General features: G+C 43.2%; 1 pseudogene; it reads right to left on the bottom strand.

The window, feature by feature from the left end:
* Positions 1–6,195: 6,195 nt before the first annotated feature.
* Positions 6,196–7,762, bottom strand: LOC131821521 (alpha-tocopherol transfer protein-like; annotated as a pseudogene).
* Positions 7,763–9,746: the final 1,984 nt, after the last annotated feature.

The following is a 9,746-nucleotide window of genomic DNA, read 5'->3' as shown; positions in this document are numbered from 1 at the left end:
TTGATTTTGATGAAGTCCCAAAAGTTCATCTTCGCTTTTGTTTCCTTTGCCTTTGGAGACATATCTTGAAAGAAGTTGCTGTGGCTGATATCGAAGAGATTACTGCTTATGTTCTCCTCTAGGATTCTGATGGATTCCTGTCTCACATTGAGGTCTTTTATCCATTTTGAGTTTATCTTTGTGTACAGTGTAAGAGAATGGTTGTGTTTCATTCTTGTACATATAGCTGCCCAGTTTTCCCAGCACCATTTATTGAAGAGACTGTCTTTTCCCCACTGTATATTTTTTCTTGTTTTGTCAAATATTATTTGCCCATATTGTTGAGGGTCCATATCTGGGCTCTCTACTCTGTTCCACTGGTCTATGTGTCTGTTTTTATGCCAGTACCATGCTGTCTTGGTGATCACAGCTTTGTAGTAAAGCTCGAAATCAGGTAGCGTGATGCCCCCAGTTTTATTTTTGTTTTTCAACATTTCCTTAGCGATTTGGGGTCTCTTCTGATTCCATACAAATTTTTGGATTATTTGCTCCAGCTCTTTGAAGAATGCTGATGGAATTTTGATTGTAATGGCATTAAAAGTATAGATTGCTCTAGGCAGTATAGACATTTTAACAATGCTTATTCTTCCGATCCAAGAGCATGGAATGGTCTTCCATGATTTTGTGTCTTCTTCAATTTTGTTCATGAGTGCTCTGTAGTTCTTCAAGTACAGATCCTTTACCTCTTTGGTTAGGTTTATTCCCAGGTATCTTATGGTTCTTGGTGCTATAGTAAATGGAATGGATTCTCTAATTTGCCTTTCTGTATTTTCATTGTTAGTGTATAAGAAAGCCACTGATTTCTGTACATTGACTTTGTATCCTGCCACGTTGCTGAATTGCTGTTGCTGTATGAGTTCTAGTAGTTTGGGGGTGGAGTCTTTTGGGTTTTCCATATAAAGAATCATGTCTTCTGCAAAGAGAGAGTTTGACTTCTTCATTGCCAATTTGGATACATTTATTTCTCTTTGTTGTCTGATTGCTGTTGCTAGGACTTCTAATACTATGTTGAACAAGAGTGGTGAAAGTGGGCATCCTTGTCTTGTTCCTGATCTCAACGGGAAGGCTGCAAGCTTTTTCCCATTGAGGATGATATTTGCTGTGAGTCTTTCATAGATCAATTTGATGAAGTTCAGGAATGTTCCCTCTATCCCTATACTTTGAAGCGTTTAAATCAGGAACAGATGCTGGATTTTGTCAAATGCTTTTTCTGCATCGATTGAGAGGACCATATGGTTCTTCTCTCTTCTCTTATTGATTTGTTCTATCACATTGATTGATTTGCGAATGTTGAACCATCCCTGTAGCCCAGGGATGAATCCCACCTGGTCATGGTGGATAATCTTTTTAATGTGCTGTTGGATCCTGTTTGCTAGGATCTTGTTGAGAATCTTAGCATCCATATTCATCAGTGGTATTGGTCTGAAATTCTCCTTTTTGGTAGGGTCTTTGCCTGGTTTGGGGATCAGGGTAATGCTGGTTTCATAGAAAGATTCTGGAAGTTTTCCTTCTGCTTCAATTTTTTGAAACAGCTTCGGGAGTATAGGTGTTATTTCTTCTTTGAAAGTTTGGTAGAATTCCCCAGGGAATCCTTCAGGTCCTGGGCTCTTGTTTTTTGGGAGGTTTTTGATCACTGCTTCAATCTCGTTATTAAATATTGGTCTATTCAGGTTGTCGATTTCTTCCTGGTTCAATTTTGGGAGTTTATAGTTTTCCAGGAATGCATCCATTTCATCTAGGCTGCTAAGCTTATTGGCATATAACTGTTGATAATAACTTCTGATGATTGTTTATACTTCCTTGGTGTTAGTTGTGATCTCTCCCTTTTCATTCATAATTTTATGAATTTGGGCTTTCTTTCTTTTATTTTGGATTAGTGTGGCCAATGGTTTATTGATCTTATTGATTCTTTAAAAAAACCAGCTTCTAGTTTCATTGATACGTTCTACTGTATCTCTGGTTTCTACCTCATTGATATCTGCTCTAATCTTGATTATTTCCCTTCTTATGTGTGGAGTTGGTTTGATTTGTTGTTGATTCTCCAGCTCTTTAAGGTGTGGAGACAGCTGCTGTGTTCTGATTTTTCAATTTTTTTGAGGGAGGCTTGGATGGCTATGTATTTGCTCCTTAGGACAGCCTTTGCTGTATCCCATAGGTTTTGGACTGATGTGTCTTCATTCTTGTTGGTTTCCACGAATTGTTGAAGTTCTTCTTTGATCTCCTGGTTGATCCAAGCATTCTTAAGCAAGGTGGCTGTTAGCTTCCAGGTGTGTGAGTTCCTTCTGAACTTTTCCTTGTGATTGAGCTCCAGTTTCAAAGCATTGTGATCTGAGAATATGCAGGGAATAATCTCAGTATTTTGGTATTGGTTGAGTCCTGATTTGTGACCCAGTATGTGGTCTATTCTTGAGAAGGTTCCATGTGCACTTGAGAAGAATGAGTATTCTGTTGTTTTAGGGTGGGATGTTCTGTATATATCTATGAGGTCCATCTGGTCCAGTGTGTCATTCAATGCTCTTGTTTCTTTATTGATTTTCTGCTTCGGTGATCTATTTCTGAGAGATGCATGTTAAGATCTCCTACTATTAATGTATTCATATCAATATGACTCTTTATCTTGATTAACAGTTTTCTTATGTAGTTGGCTGCTCCCATATTGGGGGCATAGATATTTAAAATTGTTAGATCATCTTGGTGGATAGTCCCTTTAAGAATGAAGTAGTGTCCTTCTGTATCTCTGACTACAGTCTTTAGTTTAAAATCTAATTCATCTGATATGAGAATCGCTACCCCAGCCTTCTTTTGAGGCCCATTTGCATGAAAGATGCTTCTCCATCCCTTTACTTTCAGTCTGGGTGTATCTTTAGGTTCAAAATGGGTCTCTTGTAGACAACATATGGATGGGTCCTGTCGTTTTATCCAATCTGCAACACTGTGCCATTTTATGGATGCATTTAGGCCATTCACATTGAGAGTGATTATTGATAGATACGTTTTTATTGACATCGAGTTACTTTTGAAGTCTTTCTTTCTGTAGATTGTCTCTATATTTCTGTTCAATGCTATTCTTAGGAGTTTTCTTTCCATGAGTCACACAGGGCCTGCCTGTGGCACAAGCTCTGTTAAGGAATCTCTGACTGATGATTCCTGTCACTTGGATTTCAAACAAACCAATTCTGAATCGGGAAAGCAGAAAGGAATTTACTTTAGATTTACGAAGTTAATAGGCCCCAATACTGACAGACATCACCGGATGGACTTCCCTCCCGAAGAGTTGAGATGCTTCTGTTCAGTGTCTCCACAGAACCCCAGAACAGCTACACTTGCACCGTGACCTCTGCTAACACTTCACTGCCTCGATGAAAGAAAAGGCTTCAAAGGTAAATCTTAAAAGCTAAAAACTTTACAATGAAGTATTATAATAATGCCACAGCTTTTGCCTGCCCAAGTAGAAAAGTAATCCCATGACTGGTCTGAGAATCCAGTGGCCTTTAAAGAAACTGCCCTCTGGGAGAATTCAGAATGGCTCAGTGTCTCATAGGAACTTGGGGAAAATACCTTTCATTGTCTTCTCAAGTTCAGCAAAAATGTAGTATCTTACAAGCTGAAGTGTTTTTAAACCTCTAGAGACAAGTGGGTCCTTGTGAAAGCAAGATGAAGCTAAAGCCGCTTCTGCCCAAAGCAAGTAAGCTCGGGAGAGGAAGCCAGGGTTGCACAGATGTTTCTGTACATTTCTTCCGGCCTGTCCCTGTGAAGGTAGAACAGGATTCCAGGAAGAGGCACAATTTGCCAGATTCTGTACAAGAGAAGAGGGAGAAAACCACTATATTACCTAAGCTTACAGATTCACTTGGGAGCAATTCATTCAGACCTACATCACCTACAAAATAACCCAGATTGGGGGGAAGTGGGGGAGAAACAGGCCTCTAAAAGATAGAGTACAGTGTCCTTGTGGCAGTAAAGCCAAATGATGCCTAAAACAGAGGGTTCAGAGCTCAGAGTGGGGATTCCTTTAGCATGTAATTCAGGGGTGGTCAGTGGCTTATTCAAGGCCACACAGCAGTGTAAAGCCAGAACTCCGGTCTCCTGGTTGACTCCTTTCCCTTTCCTGTTCCACAGTACCATGAATTTAGGGAAAAGTTACTTTCCAGGTTTTCATGAAATGGGCCAGACCTTCTCCCTGAAGGAAAACACTCCTGGTTCTCCCAATGCTGGCTTGTTTGCCCCACTGGTGCACCTCCGCTCCCGAGCCAGGCACACCGTGTGCTCTGCTCCTGAGCCAGGCTCACCGTGTACTCGCTTGATCATCCCACCACCCTGCTGGGGTGGCTCTATACAGACACCTGGTAAAGCTGCACAGAAACCACCCAGGGAGCTTCTGCTTTCATAGCCTGGTCCAATCCTCCTGAGGTGTCCAAACTATTTGATCTCCCTCTGGAACCAAAACCAAGCCCAGCAGCTGCAGAAGGCAAACAGATCTTGGCTCTGACTCCTTTCAGAAGCTGAATGAAACTGCTCCCTGGGCCATCTAGAAGGGCCTGGGAAATGGGCAACGTCCCTGTCTTGGAGATCCTTGTCTAGGTGAGCTTACACACATGCGAGCTTTTCAAGTCAAGGGACATGGGCCACACGGGCCAGGAACGCAGTACAGCGTGTAAACGGGAAACTTGGTGGGGCTGACCAGTCCCTCTCTCCCTCTGTCTAGCTTGGGGGTGGTGGGGGAATCTCTCCTTCCTCTCTGAGGTCTGAGAACACCTCTAACCACTTCCCACATCCAGGCAGTTGGGTTCTGAACCTTCTGCTTGAGCCATCCTGCTGGTGCTGTCAAGATCTTTTCAGCAGAGCCGGTCACGCTGTTCCTGGTAGACGGAAGGGGGTGCTGCCAGGGGCCTGCATTGCTGGCACTTCCAGCTCGGCGTGGCCCCTAGAGGATCCAGGGTTGGTACCCACAGGGCAGAGTGTTCCCTGGACTTGGCACTGATGAGGTGAGTCATTTCCACATTCTCCAGGCATTTTAAACAGCGTATGAAGGTGACGAGCTTATTCACAGTAGATGGGCCTTTGCCTTTAAGAGCACTGCCCTCCTCCTCACAGATGGTCCCCTTGCCTGCTGGTTTCAGAAATGCATGAATTTTTAAGGAATTAATATGAAAAGAAATAGGTCAAAAGCCACCAGAAGAACCACCTAGTTCAATGGTTGGGCTAAGGCTGAAGTTCTGACAGGAAGGGTCTGAGGTGCTGAAATGCAGAGCTAACATTCGGTCCTGCTGGCTAGACGAGTCTGTCCACCCATACCAGAGAGAGAGAAATGCAAGTGTGTCTGGGAGGATAGGGGCCCCAGAAGTGATCTGGCGATAGCACGCACTTAACATTCGTTTCCAGAGACCAAAATCTAAGAATCCCAAGTAATTAGCCATTCCCTGCTGCCAGGTTTCCAGTATATGGCCAGAGCCTCAGGGATAGAAGGAATTCACACAAACCTAAGTCATCTCACCTGCCCTTTCCAGTTTAACCCTCCCTACAAAAAGAAGTTGGTTATCCCCAGGTCCCAAGAATACACATACACTTTCCTTAAAGGCAGGGCCAGATGGTGACACATGTCTCTTGGAAAGGCCCAGGTGTACCAAAAAAAAAAGCGGGATCCAACCGCTTGCCTCTTTGAGAGCCATGGGAGAGCCATTTGAGAGCCATCTAGGCAGAAAACGAATGCCTAGCATTCAATTACTAAACCAAATCCCAGAACGTCAGCCAAGGCCCTAGGCGTCATTTCATCCAGCTTCATTTTACAGATGAGAAGGGTGAGGCCCACAGAGGTCCAGGTCTTGTCTATATTCCATACTTCTGAGGCTGGAGCCCTGCTCTCTTCATTCTTGGGCCAGAATTCTTTCAGCTCCTCGGGCCTGGCATCTAGCATTTTAGGTTAAGTAGAATCACATCCCTCTAGGATCCTGTATGATTGTATTGAGAACCAGGGCTAAGGCTTTGTGGGTTTGGGAAAACTTCTGTTTCTTTGGCAAGAGTCAGTCAATGAATCCCAGAGGTTCTCTGATGCCTCTGGCTCCCAAATTTGATCAGGAGGTGCTGCTTATGTCCTGATGCTCCCATGATTTGATTAAGGTGCTTTCTAAACCCAGTGTAGCAGCTGGGGCCTGGGCCTCCAACTAGAAACTTCCTAGTGAGCAACCCAAGTCTGTCGTTAGGGTTCAGGTGAAAGACACAAACTCCTGAAGTCTCCTGTGTGGCCATCTTGTAGGCACAGCCAGGTTCTTTCACAGGAGTGTGCTGACCGGCCAGTCAGGTGGTTTTCTCCTGGAATGGGAGACCAGAGTGATTTGATCCTGATTTCTCTTGTTCCAAGATCTCCAAAAACCAGATACAGCTTCCAGGTTAGTGGCTGCAAACTAGGATTCCAAACGTTTGAGAATCACTGGGAACATCTTTCTTGTCTTCCATGGATTAATTCAAGTCACCAAGGGCTTACCCCATGGCTCACCCTCAGACTCTACAGGCTTTAATTTAATTACAAGGAGCAAGACAGACTCCACGGCACCTCAAATTCTCCTTGCGCCTCTCCAAAGAAAAAGGAAAGGATTTCAAGAGGGTGGCACTCACAGGGGACTGGCTAATAGCAGGAGTAGAACTGGGATTTCACGGCCCGCAGGGAATCATCACACTGTGCATCCGAGGTCAGCCCCTCAGGCTGGAGGGCCTGACCCAGGATGCTGTCGCACACAGAGACCGGCTGGCAGAACTCCCTCATGAAGTCCTCCTCTGAGGCCAGCAGCACCGCATACCAGGCGCTGATGTCCAGCTCTCCCACTGTGCCCCCATAATCCTTGGGGAGAATGCTTCTGGGAAGACTTGTGTGGAAAGAGTTCAAGTCAGACCCATGGAGGAAAAATCTGTTTGCTATTTTCTCCTTCAGAAATGGTTTTATGATGGCAAAAATGCCTTTAAATATTCGAGGTTCATTCACTACATGGACTGCTTTTATCCGAATGGGGAAGCCATCCTGAAGGATGCCAATCACCTTTTTGGCTATAAAAGGGCCAAAGTGAGATGCTTTCGATAAGCTCACTCCTTTGTAGTCCGCAAGAATCACGATTCCATTCACTTGGGTTTCTTCAGACTAAATGAGTTTTTCTAACGTCAAGTATATAGCTCGGATGTTTTTGGTAATTGGGTAGTTGCTCGGTATCCATCTGTCTGGGTGCATTCACAGGATGTGGCAGCCCTGGGGGTCGGTGTGGGGCAGCACGGTGAGGAATCCCAAAGCGAGGACATCCTTTAAGGCTGAGGGCTTCAGGTTGTTGAAGACCTCAGGCCAGCTTCTCCTGCAGCTTTGGTAACTGACCAGGAGCTGCAGGGCTCAGTCATAATCAAACTTGCCCGGAGGAAGTGCAGCAGGAAGGCGTCATCCAGGGAGGTGCTCAGGTTCGGGCACTCCTTCCGCACCATGTCACAGAGGGCCTGACATCTCGAAGTCTCCATTCCGGCTTCTCCTGCAGCTCCTCCCTGGCTTTGGTCACCAGGTCCTCTGTCAGTGAGCACACGTAGCCGGGAGGCTCGGCCGGCGGTAGCAGCTCATTTTCTGAGAGCGAGGCTGCAGAGCTGGTTCGCAGATAGTCACTTTCTTCTGACATTAGCTACCAGGATCCCGGCCGGGCTACCGGGTGGAGCGTGGGTATATCGGTTGCGGGAGCCTCGTCTGGCAACGCTCACAGACCCGACCCGCACTCCCTGCGGATTGCTTTTTTTTTTAAATTTAATTTTTTTAGTGTTCTAAGATTTATTGTTTAGGTACCACACCCAGTGCTCCATGCAATATGTGCCCTCCTTAATACCCACCACTAGGTTCGCCCATCCTCCACCCCTCCTCTCTAAAATCCCGTTTTTTTTTTTTTTTCCCTCAGAGTTCACAATCTCTCATGGTTTGTTTCCCCCTCTGATTTCCCCTACTTCACTTCTCCTCTCCTTCTAATGTCCTCCATGTTATTCCTTATGTTCCACAAGTAAGTGAAACCATATGATAATTGACTTTCTCTGCTTGACTTATTTCACTCAGCATAGTCTCCTCCAGTCCTGTCTTTGACTCCACTACAACATCAGCCCCTGTGGTTGTCTAGCAAATGGCTTTCAGAGTCCAGCTGTAAGTCCTTCCTAAGTCTTCAGTATTCTTAGCCTTCCCTATCAGATTCTGCGAACCCTCCACAATCTCTAGAGACAACTAAATAAATCTCTATCTATATGGCAACATCCTATTGGTTTTGTTTCTCTGGAGAACACTGACTAATACAGGTTTTAAGGAGCAATTATCTTTTCCATCCTAGAATAACTTGTGTCTTCAAACAAAAAGATTCACAGCAACATTTGACATAGTTCAGTGAAAATATAATACCTGGAAATCATAATAAAAATTAGTGCCATCGATGATAATATAAAAGGCATGAACAATGCAGAGGTAATCTATGTATCACATCTATGAGTGCAAGGCTTGTATTCTGAACACTGCAAATCATTGCTGAGGGAAATTTAAAATACCTAAATAAATGAAGGAAAATACCATCTTTAAAGCATGAGAAGACTCAATATTGTTGGGATGTCAATTCTCCCCAAACTGATTTATAGATTCAATGCCATCACAGTAAAAAAACCTATCATATAGTAAAAAAAAATGACAGGTTTATTGTAAAAGTCATGTGAAAACACAAAGGGCCGAGACTATGAAAACAAATTTGAAAAACAAGAATAAGGCTGAAGGATAAATACTACTTTATGTCAAGACCAATTATATATTCACAACAACCCAAACAGTATAGTATTAGGATGAAGGTAAAAATGTGTGTCAAAGGAACAAAATAAAGAGTTCAGAAAGAGACCCACACATATATGGAAAACTGGATTTTGACAAAGGTACAAAAGCAATTCAGTGCATGGATGATAGACTTTTCAACAAAATACTGCTGGGACAATTGAATCTCCATATGCACAAATTCCAACTCTGATCCATGTATTGCACCATATAAAAAATCAAGTCAGTATGAATTACAGACCTAATATAAGGCTAAAAGCATAAAGCTTCTAGAGGAAAACTCAAGGGGGAAAAAAAATCTTGGGACCTTAGTTTAACTTAATATTTTGTAGATATGACATCAATGCCAAAATCAAGCCATAAATAAACTGAAAAACCAGACTTCCTAAAAATTAAAACAAAATAGTTCCTCCAAGGACACTGTTGAGAGAATTAAAACACAAGCCATTGACTTGGAGAATATATTTGAAAATCATATATCTGATAAAGGGCTTGTATCCAGAAAAAAATCTTACAAAGTCAGTAAGAAGAAAACAAACCCTCTAATAAATAAGTGAGCAATTGAGAAGATACTTCACTAAAGAAGATATGGAAAATAACCCAAATAGCCAGAGTAATGTTGAAAAAGAAAACCAAAGTTGGCAGCACCACAATTCCAGACTTCAAGCTCTATTACAAAGCTGTAATCATCAAGACAGTATGGTACTGGCACAAAAACAGACACATAGACTAGTGGAACAGAATAGAGAGCCCAGAAATAGACCCTCAACTCTATGGTCAATTAATCTTTGACAAAGCAGGAAAGAATGTCCAATGGAAGAAGACAGTCTCTTCAACAAATGGTGTTGGGAAAATTGGACAGTCACATGAAGAATGAAACTGAGTCATTTCCTTA

The sequence above is a fragment of the Mustela lutreola genome, chromosome X (assembly GCF_030435805.1).
Source record: "Mustela lutreola isolate mMusLut2 chromosome X, mMusLut2.pri, whole genome shotgun sequence".
In the NCBI taxonomy this organism is placed as follows: domain Eukaryota; kingdom Metazoa; phylum Chordata; class Mammalia; order Carnivora; family Mustelidae; genus Mustela; species Mustela lutreola.
The sequence above is the reverse complement of the archived record's forward strand: the minus strand, read 5'-3'. Positions and strand labels throughout refer to the sequence as shown.